The sequence below is a fragment of the Oratosquilla oratoria genome, chromosome 27, assembly GCF_046742065.1.
Source record: "Oratosquilla oratoria isolate Oo_2021 chromosome 27, ASM4674206v1, whole genome shotgun sequence".
Classification (NCBI taxonomy): domain Eukaryota; kingdom Metazoa; phylum Arthropoda; class Malacostraca; order Stomatopoda; family Squillidae; genus Oratosquilla; species Oratosquilla oratoria.
This window is the reverse complement of record NC_134803.1, coordinates 5,980,898-5,998,397: the sequence shown is the minus strand read 5'-3', so window position 1 is coordinate 5,998,397 and position 17,500 is coordinate 5,980,898. Positions and strand designations below refer to the sequence as shown.

At 35.5% G+C, this 17,500-nt stretch overlaps 1 protein-coding gene across 1 annotated transcript in view; it reads left to right on the top strand.

Moving 5' to 3' along the window:
* Positions 1-560: 560 nt before the first annotated feature.
* Positions 561-17,500, top strand: part of LOC143039873 (gamma-butyrobetaine dioxygenase-like) — a 75,713-nt gene continuing 58,773 nt past the window's right edge. Inside the window, exon 1 of the mRNA XM_076210173.1 lies at positions 561-621. The gene's annotated coding sequence lies outside the window, so the exon portion shown is untranslated. The remainder of the gene's footprint in view (positions 622-17,500) is intronic.

The window sequence follows — 17,500 nt, the reverse complement described above, 5'->3', positions numbered from 1 at the left end:
TTTTTTCCATCGAGGATTGGACGATTTAGCTACGTACGCTTAAAAAGGTTGTCCATCCTTGTTATATGTATATGTATATGTATATATACGTATACGTATACGTATTCGTATACCTATATGTATACGTATACGTATACGTATACGTATATGTATATGTATACGTATACGTATATGTATACGTATATGTATATGTACGTGCATATGTATATGTATATGTATGTGGATATGTATATGTATATGTATATGTATATGTATATGTATACAGTATGTATATGTATATGTATATATGTATATGTATATGTATATGTATACGCATATATACTTAAAACCACTGGGCAAATGATAGACGTAGTACAAAAGTTTTCGTCATAATAGACGTCTTAATTAAACGATTAGATTATTTATACTATTTTCGCAGTGGTTTTCAGCTTGTTTGATATTTGCTTATTGTTGTAAGAAATTTGGGAATCATGTTTAGCGGTTTTTTAAGAGAAGTTGAGAGGGATTAGGAACGTCCCCGCGTAGCTTTGATGGGTTTGCAGGTACTGTAGTCATCGCCCCAGCGACTCACATCGCCCCCGGCTATCGGTGAGACAAGGCGTTCCGCGGACACTTGACGAGGTACGTCTAACCAGCACATAACCCTGTATTTCATGGTCTCCGCGTGGACTTGTACCCTTTCATGTCCTTATCTATTCACCCATTCATCATCCACTTGTTTGCCTATTCCTTCAGTTGCCTCTCTGCTTCGTTTGTCCCATTCCCACAGATATTAGTAATATTTGAAAAGGGAAAATTAGAAAAAAGTTCAACTTGCCAAAAAAAAAAAAAAAAATTGCCTAAATAGATTCATCCATTAACAACTATTGTGTACATTTATCTATCCATTTAGCGACAACTATTGTGGTGCATTTATCTACCCAGTATATTTTTTTGTCAAGAAATTTTCACTGAGGTGTGAGAGATGGGTGAGCTGGTCTAGGTGTTGCTTGGTATCAGAGTAGGACAGCCGGGGTACGTGAGAGTCAGTGTAACCACAGGAGTCAAGCCCCGGTCTCCGTATCGTGCAAAACAAGATCAGATAGATTCCGAAGACGTTGTAAAGCTAGTTTCACACGCATCGACTTTTCGCCGTGCACCATCAACGACACGACATCGTGCTCAACAAATTACAAAGGAGTAGCATCCAGACAGGGGACCTTTTGGTCCATAACTAGGTCGGATGTGAAAAATTATGATAATGATAGATAAATGAATAAATAAATAAATGAATAAGTAAATATGATAATATAAATGATAATAAATAAATTTAGAAATAGGTAAAGTTAAATAATAAATGGATAGATAGTAGTGAATAGTAATCAAATAGGTAATAATAAACAAACAAAAACAAATATAAAATAAATGGCAGGCATCACAGCATCTTGTTTATGTGTTTATCTAAATGAATCTTAAAGCTTCGAACTTAATTACATTGCGCTGACTCTGCAGGAAGTTTGTTCGATTCATTAACTACATGGTTGGCAAAGTTATTTCTACCTACCTTCAAATTAAATCTATTCACTGACAGTTTGAAATCATTATTTCTTGTCTAATTCTCATTCAGTGTGAAAATTTTGTCACTTTTGATGTTGTCAATACCCTTTATAATCTTAGTGACCTGTATCAAGTCACCTCTGAGTCTACTCCTTTTAGGGAAAATAGATTCATATGGGTTTTTTTTTTTCGTATTATTTATCTTTTATATTTGAAATCAGTTGTGTGGCTCGCCGTTGTACATTTTTAATGAGATTCGGTGAACATACGGAAACAGCATATTCCAAATGTGGATGAACACTTTTACACGAGGTCGTTGTGACGTACGAAGTGTCCATGGACACTTATGGTTATTCAAAAACACGACGTCGTGTCGTGCACGGGAAACGGCGATTGACAAAAGTCGATGTGTGAAATTACCTTTACAGGAATAGACGGGGTATGTGGTAATCACCAATAGCAATTAGGAAATAAAACATGAGCCCTCTTGGTAGCAGATTTCATACACTGGGTTTCAACAGAGTAGGATTCAATCCTTTCGGCTTTCAGTCCGTGACACAGACGAATAAAATAGCTTGGCGGCAGCCAAAATAATGACCAATTCACTACACGATACGGACGTGTTCATTGAATTGGGATCTAAACCCTTTGTCAGTGGGATGCTATAGAGATGAAAGAAATTAGCTGATGCCATTTGATACGGAAGGGATACCACAGAAAGTGATACCACAGAAAGTGATACCACAGAAAGTGATTAGATATCTGGGAGCAACTATAGCAAAAGAAAGAATGCTAACAGGCACGGAAGGAATTTACTCATTTGTCTCTCCAAGTTATGGTCGCGACTGGGTTGAGATTATCTTGGTGTAATCATGTGAGATTATTTTATTCAAACCCGTTAGTAGGAACTCTGCGAACATAATCAGTCGAGTGATATATCTACGCCTGACTGATGTAACAAGCTATTTTCAAGGTCGACTCTGTCGTACTATTATCATTATCATTATCATTATCATTATCATGTGACAGGAACAATGAAAAATTATATTTACGAAAATAAACATTAAATTTCACTGAACACTATCACATATCAAAACAAAAAGACAATGTCTGCTCGATAGGGAGCCAGAATGAACACTACTGCCCCGGCGCGGCGGCGCCCTGGGACCTGTCACGACGATTTGGCGAGTGAACCGGACTGGTGGTTCCAAAATAGTTTTTACATAATTTATATTGGACAAGAGTCCTTGGAACACATATATATAATTACAATTAATTTTGTTATATTTATACATATAATACTGGATGTTTACATAGGTAATAAAGATGTATACATAATTGTGTACATATACGTACGTGTACATGCGATTGTATATCTACACACGCCCACGAGCCGTTGACCAATATATCGCTCGGCCACACCTCGAAATGTCCTCATTGAGGAACAAGAATACAATACAATTTTGGGCATGGCCAGAGAAACACATACTTAAACACATTACAAGCGATATGTTAGCGATATGGCGAGTGAGTGAGTGTGTCACTGTGTTCAGCGCCGAAGAGGTTCAATCTCTACTTAGCAGAATTGAAGCCTTGGAGGATGCTGTTAAGTGCCTTAAAGAGGAGAATCGAGTTCTCCGCTCGAAGGCCCATAATACGGAAGACAAAATTAGCGATGAGCATGGATGGAATACGGTGAGAAATAAGATGCGGAAAAGTGAAAAAAAGTCTTCACCAGCCCCACTGAAATGCAAAAACTCGTTTCAAGTGCTGGCGAACATGCAGGAAGAAGGAACTAATTAAATCCAAGTGAAGAAGGAAAGGTCAGACTCTGGATACCTGACCACATGTAAGATTTTGGTAGTTGGAGACAGTCAAGTGCGATATTTAGACAGGGTTTTCTGCGACAAAGATAGGAAACATAGGACGCAGGTGTGTTTTCCCTGGCGCGGGCATAGGAGATGTTAGAGATAGGATAGAGGAGTGTCTAGTAGGAGAAAGTAAGGACCCAGTAGTTTGCTTAAGTGCCGGAGGAAATGATATAGGTAAGCTAGGGAGTGAGGAATTATTTGCGCGGTATCGGGATGCGCTAGACAAGATTAGAAATAGGGGAGGTTTTCCTGTAGTATGTGGAATCCTTCCGAGGCGTAGAGTTGGAGGCATGTGGCATTCCAGGGCTATTGCAATGAATTGCAGGCTGGCAAAACATTGTAAGGCCAATGGATGGGCATTTGTCGACAACTGGGACCGCTTTTATGGTAAGAATCACCTATACACAAGGGACGGAGTGCACTTGTCTCCCAGAGGATTTCGGCTCCTTGCTGAATCCCTTGAGCGAGAAGTAGGCATCCTACAGGGTTTTTTCGGGTAGATTATGTGGGAGTAGGGGGGGAAGTATCGGAATATAGTTTAGGCAATATAAACAACTTAGAGGACTGTGTAAAAAATCACCAAAGCAGGTGGAGGGAAGATAAACTTAAAGTTTACTATACAAATAGCAGGAGCATAATTAACAAAATTGATTTGCTGCGAGGTAAAGCATGCGTAGAAAATTTCGATATTATAGCTATTACTGAATCCTGGATCAACATGGCTGATAAACATTTTCTTCCGGAAATCGAAATAGAAGGATATAAGTTTTTTTCATAAGGATAGGGTCGGCAGGAATGGGGGAGGTGTAGCACTTTTCGTTAAAAATACTTTAAACTGTATTGTCAACAATTCGATTAAGGAAGAGGACTGTACGGAATCTATTTGGGTAGAGATTATAGGCAAGAATAAGAAAGCTATTATTGGCGTCTTGTATAGACCTCCTAACCTTAGCATTGAGCAGACTGATTCCCTGATTCATGAAATTCACAGAGCGTCCCAGTACAAAAACGTTGTAATCATGGGAGATTTTAACTATAGAAACATTGACTGGGAAACTTTAATAGGAGATCATGAAGCGAAGAAATTCCTAGATGTGGTGCAGGATAATTTCCTAAAACAAATGATTACCGATCCTACGAGGGGACAAAATACCCTGGACTTAATTCTAACAAATAATGAGCACCAAATTAGCAGCGTAATAGTGGGAGATAGTCTAGGCTTTAGCGATCATCAAGAAATAAGATTTAATGTTATTTGGGAAAAAATAAAAAGTACGAATAACGTTCAAGTACCAGACTTCAGGAAAGAAAACTTTGACAATATAAAAACCTATTTGAAATTGAATACGAAAAGCCAGGCGGACGTTTCAGACATTCTTGATTCTCGTTGCGGGGCTAGTCAGGTGTGGGTCATGGACGGTAAGAAGCATACCTTAGGTCAGGTCTGGGTCAAAGAGGGTACTACGCATACCTCAGGGCAGGTCAATTGGGGGCGAGGGCCCAGCAGTCAGGTCAGTAATTTAAATGACATGTATAACAATCTAACTGATCTAATTATTAATGCACAAAATACATTTATCCCCCTAAAGTCAATACGGAAAAATAGTAATACTCCCAAATGGATGACGGACAGATTGAAACATGAGATCGGAATGAAAAGAGGACTTTACGTAAAAATATAAAACGGGGAATCACACCTTAGATCAAGATATAACGAAATGGCAAAGCTGGTTAAAAGGAATACACGTTCAGCGAAACGTAATTATGAAATCAAGGTTGCCAGTCAAGCAAAATCCAACCCAAAGGGTTTCTTTCACCTCTATAGAACAAAAAATAAAGAAAGAATAGGACCAATTAAAAACAATGAAAATGTCATGATTGAATCGGAAGAAAAAATGAGTGAGGAGTTTAACAATTATTTTCTATCGGTATTTACTGATGAGAGGTTAGATAAAGTACCTGACTGCGATCCGATTTTCAGAGGGGATGAAGAAAGTAGTCTAACTAATATCAGCATTAGTAAAGAGGAAGTAGTCAAGCAGATTGACAGACTTAAAGCTACAAAATCTCCGGGTCCAGACGAAATTTTTCCAAGAATGCTTAAAGAGTGTAAATTTGAAATCTGCGACCAGTTAACTGAAATATTCAATAAATCGGTAGACACTGGTTCTGTTCCAACTGCTTGGAGGCAGGCAAACGTTGTTCCTGTTTTTAAGAAGGGAGATAGATCGTCTATATGCAACTACAGGCCAATCAGTTTGACATCGGTTATAGGAAAAATGCTTGAATCAATAATAGTAAATAGACTCAGAGAACACATTGAAGGGCATAATTTAATTCGTGTTTCACAGCATGGTTTCTCCAAGGGTAAGTCATGTGTGACTAATCTTCTATCCTTTTACACTAAGGTATATAAGGCGGCAGACAACAATGAAAATTACGATGTTATTTACCTTGACTTTAGCAAAGCGTTCGACAAAGTGCCACACCAGAGACTACTAAATAAAATCAAAGCCCATGGCATAGGAGGAAAAGTGTTAGAATGGATTAGAGCTTGGATTAGTAACAGAAAGCAACGGGTCACCATAAATGGAATAAAATCTAGGTGGGGCAATGTTACTAGCGGGGTTCCCCAGGGCTCGGTTTTGGGTCCCTTGTTGTTCATTATGTATATAAACGACTTAGACGAAGGGTTAAATAGTGATGTTAGTAAGTTTGCGGACGACACTAAAATAGGACGCCTAATTAGGTCAGGAGACGACGCCCAGATTCTGCAGGATGACCTTAATAAGCTGTTAACATGGTCGGTGAAGTGGCAAATGAACTTCAATATCTCTAAGTGTAGCGTGTTAAACGTAGGGCTACACAACCCCGAAAATAGATACAACTTAGATAACACGTTTTTAGAAAAATCTGAGTGCGAGAGGGACTTGGGAGTTCTGGTGAGTCCGGACCTTAAAACCAGGAAGCAGTGTATTAGCGCCAGAAATAAAGCTAACAGAGCATTAGGCTTCATTGCTAGGACGGTAACGAATAGAAGTGCAGAGGTAATTATTAAACTCTACCTAGCGATAGTTAGACCCATCCTTGACTATGGGGTACAGTTTTGGTCTCCGTCCTACAGAATGGACATAAATTCATTAGAATCAGTACAGAGAAGAATGACCAAAATGATACAAGGACTCGGAAATTTGCCTTACGAAGAGAGGCTTAGGCACCTAAACTTACACTCTCTGGAAAGACGCAGAGTGCGGGGTGATCTAATAGAAGTGTTCAAGTGGATCAAAGGCTATAACAAGGGTGATGCAAACAAGGTCATCATAATAAAACAACAGGGCAGGACTCGCAGTAATGGGTACAAACTGGACAAATTTAGATTTAAGAAGGAAATAGGCAAGAATTGGTTTACTAATAGGGTGGTCGATGAATGGAATAAACTTAGTAACCATGTAGTAAGCGCTGAAACTATCAGTTGTTTTAAAAAACGATTAGACAACTTTATGGATGGGGATGACAGGTGGTGATGGATACGGAGCTGCCTAGTGTAGACCTTATGGTCTTTTGCAGTCTCCTTTATTTCTTATGTTCTTATGTTCTTATATGAAAATTATTTAACTCGGAATTACAAAACTGTACATAAGATTTAAACAAGTAAATTAATAGAACAAAACAAAACATACTATACAAAATAGAGTAACTGTACATAGGATATCACACAGGGAAAATAAACAATACACAAAATAAGAAATTAATTAACTGGCGCCAGTAAAAATTAATGCAATTGCCGGACGTCCGGGACATACACAATACAAAGATACATAAGTCTACAAAAATACAAAAATAGAGATACAAAGACACATAAGAATTGGATACAAGAAATGGTAAACAATACAAACAATGCTTAAAGCATCTTAATTTACATTGTTTTCATACAGCTAAGGCACAGGGCCCGTGGATCTTAAATTGTAAGTATGGGCAGGTTGTACAGAATTGGGCCCAGGAGGTGGTACAGCAAATGTAGGTATGGCCACCTTGGTTTTCTTTAAGTTGTCAGGATGTACCGTTTCCGACAAGTTACGTGAAGGGTAAAAAATTATGTATTTGTTCTGGTGCAACTTCTGAGTTACAAGAAAAGGGCCTGAAAATTTATGTGCGAGCTTACTTTTTCGCTCAGGTTGTAATTTAAACACTGTATCGCCTACTTTGAGGGATACGGGTGTGGCTTTGGTCTGGTGCTTTTGAACCATTTGTGAACGAGAGACTTGCAACTTGTCTCGTACAGAAGCATAGATTGATTGAAGAATTTTGCATTGTACCTGCGCGTAATCTTCAATATTATAAACTGGGCATTGTGTATCATGTAAAAGATCATATGGAAACCTTTTCTCAGAACCATAAATTATGTAATGAGGGGTCTTACCTGTAGATTCATTTATGGTGCTGTTAATACAGGCACCAACATGTGGGAGCCAATCTTCCCATGACTCCTGTAAGTCACTATAGAAATGCCTCAGGACGTCAAGAATCTTTTTGTTGGTCCTCTCAACCAGCCCATTAGAGGAAGGGTGATAAGCAGTAATGAAGGTTTGTTTGATGTTATACTGCTGGCAAATTTTGGCCATTATTTCATTCTTAAACTCAGTGCCATTGTCACTGAGTAGCACTGAAGGGGTAGTGTAAGGACAGAAAACATGCGTTACCAAAGCATGGGCAACAGCTGGAGCAGATTTACTACGTAAAGGAGCCAAAATCACAAAACGGCTGAAGTGATCTACGCATACTAGAACATACATAGAGCCTTGAGTACTACAGGGTAGTTGTAGAAGATCTATTGCTATTGTCTCGAAAGGACGAGACGGAATAGGATACTCTAAGATAGGGGCAGTTTGCGTGTAGCCTTTGTTCAAAGCACAAGACTTACACTTGGCAACATGAGTGGTAATGTCGAGGCGCATCTTGGGCCAGTAATATTTCTTGCGAGCCATAGCCAGGTTTTTGTCACGGCCTGGGTGGCCAGCTTGAGGGGAATCATGAACAAGAGATAAAACTATAGGAACTAGTGACTCAGGAATCACTAGTTGTGTAACATCTTGCTCATACACTTTCACTTTACGAGTAAGAACGTTGTCCTCAAGTGAAAATTGTGATAATGGTACTGGTATCTTCAGGTGGATGTTATCACCCGATTCGAAGGCATATATAACAGCAGACCATACAGGGTCCTGATGTTGAGCTTCTGCTAATTCTTGTAAGTTAAAATTATGTACTCTTTGAATAGCAGCAATTGGTAATTGTCGTGAAAGAGCATCGGCAACATGATTTGCTTTGCCTTGGATATGTTTCATTACTGGATTAAATTCTTCTATGGTTAGAAACCATCTGGCTAGGCGGCCTGAAAGATTTTTGCCTTTGAAAAGTTGTGTGACAGCCATATGGTCTGTGTAAATGGTAATTGGATATCCAAAGATGATATCACGAAAATGTCGTAATGACCATACAACTGCTAAAGCTTCTAAATGAGTTGCCGAATAGCGGGACTCAGCAGAATTGAGTTTTCGGCTGGCATAGGCTATGACATGTGAATGTCGACCATCAATTTGCTGCATAAGCACAGCACCAACACCTGAGCCAGAAGCATATGTACAAATAATAAAAGGTAGACTATAGTCAGGAAAAGCTAGTACAGGTGCATTAGTAAGAGCATGTTTTAAGGAGTCAAAACTGTTTTGGTGTTCTTCCTGCCACTTGAAGGAAGCATCCTTCTTAAGGAGGCGTGTGAGTGGAGATGCTATGGAAGCAAAGTCCTTTACAAAGGCACGGTAATATCCTGCTAACCCTAGGAAGGAACGTACCTGTTCAACAGTCTTAGGTATAGGGAAGTTTTTAACAGCTCTAACCTTTTCATCTGTGGTATGGATACCATTTTTGTCAACTACATGACCTAGAAATTGAATGCTTGCTTTGAAGAAGGAACATTTGGGAAGGTTAAGTTTGAGTCCTGCTTCAGCAAACCTTTGCAATACTAAGGACAACTTTTGGAAATGGTTTTCTATATCCTTAGAGACTAGGATTAGGTCGTCTAGATAAATAAAGAGACCATCACCTATGAGACCATGAAAGATAGAGTTGACAAGACGTTGGCAGGTCAATGGAGCATTTCGCAAACCCATTGGACAACGGAGCCATTCGTAGTGGCCTGATGGAGTTGAGAAGGCTGTCACTTTACGTGACTGTTCTTCTAAGGGTATCTGCCAGAAACCTGCTTTTAAATCTAAGGTGGTAAATACAGTGTTACCTGAACCGATGGATTGTAGCAGATCACTTAACACAGGCAGAGGGTAATGGTCAGGGACAGTAATGTCATTTACCTTTCTGTAGTCTATCACAGGACGAAACGATCCATCCTTCTTGGGTACAAGAAGGAGCGGAGAATTCCATTCAGAATGGGATTCTGTAATGACGCCTTCTTTCAAAAGTTCGTCGACTAAAGATTGTGCGATGAGACGACGAGAATGGGGCAACCTGTATGAGGGCACATAAACTGGACGTGTTCCCGGTTTAAGATCAATCCTATGGGTAACACGATCTGTAACACCTAATGGTTCACCAGGCAGGGCTAAAGCCTGCCGCTTTGCTACTAGTAATTCAAGAAGACGTGGTGTTACTTCTGGAAAGTCAGTATGTCCTACATACGTTGCATATTGAGAAGCTAGATGAGAATTGCCATTTGTAACATTAGTGGATTGAACGGCAGCTGCTATAATAGGAGGAGAGTTCTGAAAGGTGTCGACCTCGACAATTTCAAAAGATCCAAGGTTAATACCAGCAGAAAGTGTAAAGGGAACACCAGTGACATTAGTAACTAATGCAATAGTGGTATGATCCTGACCAACAGTGGATAGAGTACCTTCTAGTGCGAGACGTTTGAGACGCACAGAGTTAGGTTGAGAAAGGACATCAGAGCCAATTGGAGCATCTGAAATTTGCACTGGAATCCTTATGGCAGTAGAGGGTTTTATGTGATGATCACCAATAACAACAGCTGCACAGGAAAGTTTTGAAGAATTTAAGGGTGCTGGAACTTTGCACGATAGCTGTGAAGAGTCACTAGTGGGAAAATTTGATAACTGTTTAGACTGAACGTAGGCGGGTGAAACACATATGGAGACAGGGTTGTCCGTTGCCATAAGAATTGTGTTCTCTAAGCTCACCTTACGCTGTTGAGGGGATATGTTTATGTTGTACTTTGCTAGAGTATCCAAACCTAAAAGGCAATCACATTTGAGAGCAAAGTTGGAAACCACCACAAAATCAACAGAAATAACCTTGGTAGAAGTAGAAAATTTGAGAGGAATAGTAGCTGTGCCATGAATAGGTAATGTAGAGCCTTGGACAGTTTGTATCGTGTCACAAGAAGGAGAAAGTGGAACTCGATAAAGCTCTTTGATAATATTGTATGTAGTGTGGCTCATGATGCTAATTTCTGCTCCAGTGTCTATGACTACTGAAAGAGGTGATTTACGCATGTAGCACTGGAAAGTAAGAAGTGAAGAACTAGTATCTGTTAAGGGGAGAACTTTCAGAGGAGTCATTGTTACGTTTTGGGATTTGGAAATAGGCGCTGTTGAAAATGGGACTGAGTAGGGGCAGAGGCAACAGTATCTGCTCTAAGTTTCTTGATCCTGAAGCATTGTTCTGAAGTGTGACCACAGGATCCATGTACAAGACAGTCTTTAGGAAGGTGTTGTAGGGACATTTGTGAGAGATCCTGAGGAAGGTGAGAAAGGGGCGTATAGGAATTTCTTTGTTTCCGTGAATTGTGCTGCATTTGGGGAGGGGAGGGTCTGTGAGAGTCTAAGGGAGAAAATTTTGTAGATTGGCGTTCATGACGCTTACGAAGGAAACAACGGTTATAAGTATGTCCTTGTTTGTGACAGTATGCACATGACATGATAGAATCTTCAGAAGAAGAGATACTCTGAGAGTGTGTTGAAAACATGTTAGAACTTGGGGGTGAAGGTAGAGAATGTACTTCAGAAGATTGTTGGTTGTGGACTACTTGGGCTAATGTAGCAAGACGTGGCATTTCTTTTAATTTCTTAGAAAGCCTTGTTGCATAATGAAGGAGAGTTTCATCCTTTGTATAATCTAAGGAAGAAGCGATTCTACGCTCGTGTGGAGTTAGAAATAACATAAATAATAAATATTCTAAGACAAGTTGAAATCTGGCCACTGAAATGTTGTCATTTTCTATCCATTGTAATTCTTTCAAACTGGCTATGGCTCCGGTAACAAAGGTGCTAGATTTTGCCTGTGAGCGCATGAAATTTAACGTTCCGTGACTCACAGTTAGCTGCTCTGCCAGCTTGAAACACCATTGAAATCCTTCTTCTCTACCTGTGTCCCCATACAACTGAAGGAAATTTGTTTTGAATTTATTGTAATCATGGTTAAGTTCAATGGGGTTGAGACAGCTAGCTGACAGCATTTCAGAGGCTAATGAATTGGGGGTAATCTGGGAGCGTATGAACGAGATACGTTCCTTATCCGTGGTAATGTTGGATGATATAATAGCATCCTCGCACATACGAATAAAGAGAGATGCTGTATAAGAAGAATCATTTCCATCGAAAGTCTGTATGGCAGGTTTCTGATGGATGAGATTTAATACGGGTATTTGTGTTACCTGGGATGTTGCAAGTTGATCAGAAGTTGAATCAGATGTTGAATCAGATGGCTCATTGGCCTTGGAACGTGTTGCCTGAGCCATGATGGAGAACGCTGTGTACAACAGTCTAAAAGAAATAATTTTTTAAGCCACCAGCCACACCCGTAAGAAAATTGTATGTAAAAATGAAAATTGTTTATCAAATGTAAAGAACAATTAAGTACTATTAATACAATATTAATTTTACAATAAGTTAACATGGAATGTTGGGAAAATAAGAGGTAGCAATATAGCTTTTAACCTTGCACATGGGTTTGAACCAAAGACTATAAAAGAAAGACAGGAAGGGTTCGTAAAGGCCTGTCTACACGAGCGGGCCTGATCGGCGGGTTTGCCCGTTAACGGGCAAATTCTCGCGGGCCTGCCCGTGAATGTTGTCCACACGACCGAAGTGATGAACAGCTGGGCCTGCCCGATGTTGCCAGTAGCGGGTGGAGTGCTGTACGAGAACCATGGTGCCTAGCATTGTCAAGAAAAAGATTTTGTGCTCTATCCTGGGCTGCCATCGTTAAATGTTCACTGTGCTAATATGCCGTGGAATGTGGGATGAAGGCCCGCTGTGGGTTCACGATATTATCTTGCGTCTGGCAGGGTAGAAACTCCAGCTACCGGGCACCAGCTCAGTGATTTCGCTCGGCAGCCTTTCGGGCAATTTGATCGTTTGCCCGTCAAATATGCCCGTTAACGGGCAAGCCCGCCGATCAGGCCCGCTCGTGTAGACAGGCCTTAAGGTGTTTAGCAAAAATATGTAGCCAGAATTAATGCCAAATACCGCTAGATTATTGGGGTTTTAACGCCATCTATTGAGCGGTTGAAAATTTAAAAATCGAAGCGATAGCTATTGTTGCCATTTTATTGTATTTTATATATTTTTAGAATTATATATTGATTGATATTTTCGGCCTTGTATATGATTATTATTTTAGTTCAATACTTTTTTTTTTTTTTTACTTCATTTGTAACCATTACTGTGTAAATAGTATTTGCTTTCACATACTTGACATTTGACAATATCTCGTATATATAATATCTTTCATACCTCTGAATTTTTCATAAAATATAAAGAAAAATTATAATATACACACACACACACACATATACATACGCACACACACACATAATATATATATATATATATATATATATATATATAATTCTCTTATTTGATTTATATACATATGAATTTCTTTATCATTAGTCTTCATGGGTATTATATGTGGTAATATGGGCAAATGAAAGCTTAGGTTTTATTTCATAATTTTATTAATTCCAAAGAACATCTACCAGAACAATTTCTATTCTTATCACATTATCACATTTATGCCAAGAGTGTGAAGCAGGTCTATAAAACATCTATATAACTGTGGACTCAATTGTGGTACTAATATCTGTTGTTGCAATTTGACATATGTTGCTTACTTTTTATGATTTACAGGTCTTATAGAATTATGCAATGCTAATAAATGGTCAGTACTAACCAAAGTTCTCATCCAATGAACTTGGCAAGATTTCAATTTCAATTTGCTGGTGATGCAAAGTACTTGCAAAGTACTTGCAGTATCCAAGTGCAGGTCAATATCTGTAAAATAATATATGTGATGTTTTGTAGTTATAAACAGATAATGTATGTAAGGTATCTATGCTCAGAATTTAGTTTGTAATTTCAAGTTGAAATATGTTTTGTGCAAATACAAAAATTAGCTAATGGCAATGAAAGAATATTCTAAATAATGTTCAACTTTAAAGTAATACAGAAATATATAATATATAGAGACAACCAATGTTTTGTTTCAAATGCAATGTGCTAATAAAATAAAGTCATTTCAATTAACCTTATAACTGTACTATACTATTTACACATTGATCAAGCACTTACCTGCATCCATACTGGTTATTTCTGGCTCATCTGGGTGTGCTGGATCTGATAGATAATATAACGCATAATGAAAATCATTACTTCTTACCAAACAATGTTAATTATTGTAATCTTATGATAATGTATATATAAAACTGCATTGACTCACTCAGCAGGCAAATTTTGATCTGGGTATGCATTGGGGCACAAACGGGTTGATGATGCATATTGCCGTTGAGAAAAATTATGGCTACATATCCTTTGACTTTTATTTAATTGTGTAGGTGTTTTCTTCCTTATGTCGATATACCGGTTACTTGTATCCACTTTGAACATCTATCAAAAAAGAAGAGAATGTTGATTTACAATTTTACTTAATGAATAAAATGACACTTATATGTCTATAATACTTAATGTTGGCAGTACAATATACACTTACCTTTGTGGTTCTTTAGGAAACCGATGGTACATGAATTCAGGATGAGAACTTTTGGACCGTTTGAACCAACCATGTGTTCCAAGTCACATATGGCTGAAATGTAAACATGCAGACGATCCAAAAAGCCCGCTAATTCTTTCCGAATAAAGCACAGCGATCTCTAGCGTTGGTTGAAGTAACTAAACTCATGAGTAATCAGTTAGGCTATTTACACCTTTTTCGTGCCTTCCAGTCTTTCGTATATAGTCTTTGGTTTGAACCTTATAGATAACCATCCAGGTTACTAGGTGGTCTAGGCGACGTGACTAGTGTTGAATCTGCTGGATGATTCACTGGGGAACTAGTGTTATAGGCGTAAGGGTCCGATGGGGCGTAGATTGTTAGCTACGGCTATTACACAGGAGCAGGTCACCGGCAGCTTGTCCGTCGGATTCACCATTAACAGCTATTGCAGGGACTAGAAGTTTATAGTTTTTGCACTGTTAATTTAGTTGACGAAGGACTGTCACATTAACTGAAAAAAAACTGTATCCCTGAAATTAAAAAGGTAGGGAAAAACACGACAAACAGAAAACACACGCACATCGAACTAGGCCGGCCTTTAAGTTTTTCAAATTTGTCTTTTGTTCGTAAAACTATATAGTCTTTCACAAAGTTTTTACAATTTCGCTGCCACCATAATATGTGACAGGAACAATGAAAAATTATATTTACGAAAATAAACATATATTAAATTTCACTGAACACTATCACATATCAAAACAAAAAGACAAGGTCTGCTCGATAGGGAGCCAGAATGAACACTACTGCCCCGGCGCCCTGGGACCTGTCACAACGATTTGGCGAGTGAACCGGACTGGTGGTTCCAAATTAGTTTATACAATTTATATTGGACAAGAGTCCTTGGAACACATATATATAATTACAATTAATTTTGTTATATTTATACATATAATACTGGATGTTTACATAGGTAATAAAGATGTATACATAATTGTGTACATATACGTACGTGTACATGCGATTGTATATCTACACACGCCCACGAGCCGTTGACCAATATAATCATTATCATTATCATTATCATTATCATTATCATTATCATTATCATTATCATTATCATTATCATTATCATTATCATTATCATTATCATTATCATTATCATTATCATTATCATTATCATTATCATTATCATTATTATTATCATTATCATTATCATTATCATTATCATTATCGTTATCGTTATCGTTATCGTTATCGTTATCGTTATCGTTATCGTTATCGTTATCGTTATCGTTATTGTTATCGTTATCGTTATCGTTATCGTCATCGTTATCGTCATCGTTATCGTCATCGTTATCGTCATCGTTATCGTCATCGTTATCGTCATCGTTATCGTCATCGTTATTGTCATTGTCATTGTCATTGTCATTGTCATTGTCATTGTCATTGTCATTGTCATTGTTATTGTCATTGTTATTATTATTATTGTTATTATTATTATTGTTATTATTATTATTGTTATTATTATTATTATTGTTATTATTATTATTGCTATTATTATTATCATTGCTATTATCATTATCATTGCTATTATTATTATCATTGCTATTATTATTATCATTGCTATTATTATTATCATTGCTATTATCATTATCATTGCTATTATTATTATCATTGCTATTATTATTATCATTGCTATTATTATTATTATTATTATTATTATTATTATTATTATTATTATTATTATTATTATTATTATTATTATTATTATTATTATTATTATTATTATTATTATTATTATTATTATTGCTATTTATTATTATTACTACGATTATTATCAATATTATTATTATTATTATTGCTATTTATTATTATTACTACGATTATTATCAATATTATTATTATTATTATTATTATTATTATTATTATTATTATTGCTATTTATTATTATTACTACGATTATTATCAATATTATTATTATTATTATTATTATTGCTATTATTATTATTATTATTGCTATTATTATTATTATTATTGCTATTATTATTATTATTATTGCTATTATTATTATTATTATTGCTATTATTATTATTATTATTGCTATTATTATTATTATTATTATTATTATTATTTATATTTTTATTATTTATTATTATTATTATTTTATTGTTTTATTATTTTACTATTTCATTTTTATTATTTTATTATTTTATTTTTTTTTTATTATTTTATTATTTTATTATTTTATTATTTTATTATTATTTTTATTATTTTGATAATTATTATTATTATTTTTTTTATTATTTTATTATTTTATTATTTTATTATTTTATTATTATTATTTTTATTATTTTATTAATATTATTATTATTTTATTTTTTATCTATTATTGTTATTTTTTATTTATCATTATTATTATTATTATTATTATTATTATTATTATTATTATTATTATTATTATTATTGTTATTATTATTATTGTTATTATTATTATTGTTATTGATATTATTATTGTTATTAATTATCATTATTATATTATTATATTATTATATTATTATATTATTATTACTATATATTATCATATTATTATTATTATATTATATTATTATAATAATAATTATTATTATTATCATTATTATATTATATTATTATAATAATAATTATTATTATTATAATTATTATTATCATTATTATTATTATTATTATTATTATTATTATTATTATTATTATTATTATTATTATAACTACTATTATCATTATTATTATTATTATTATTATTATTATTATTGTTATTATTACTATAATTATCATTATTATTACTGTTATTGATATAATTATTATCATTATCATTATAATTATTATTATTGTTATTATTATTATTATTGTTATTATTATTATTATTATTATTATTATTATTATTATTATTATTATTATTATTATTATTATTATTATTATTATTATCATTATTATCATTATTGTCATTATTATTATCATTATTATTATTATCAGTATTAGTATTAGTATTATTATCATTATTGTTATTGTTATCATTATTATTATTGGTATTA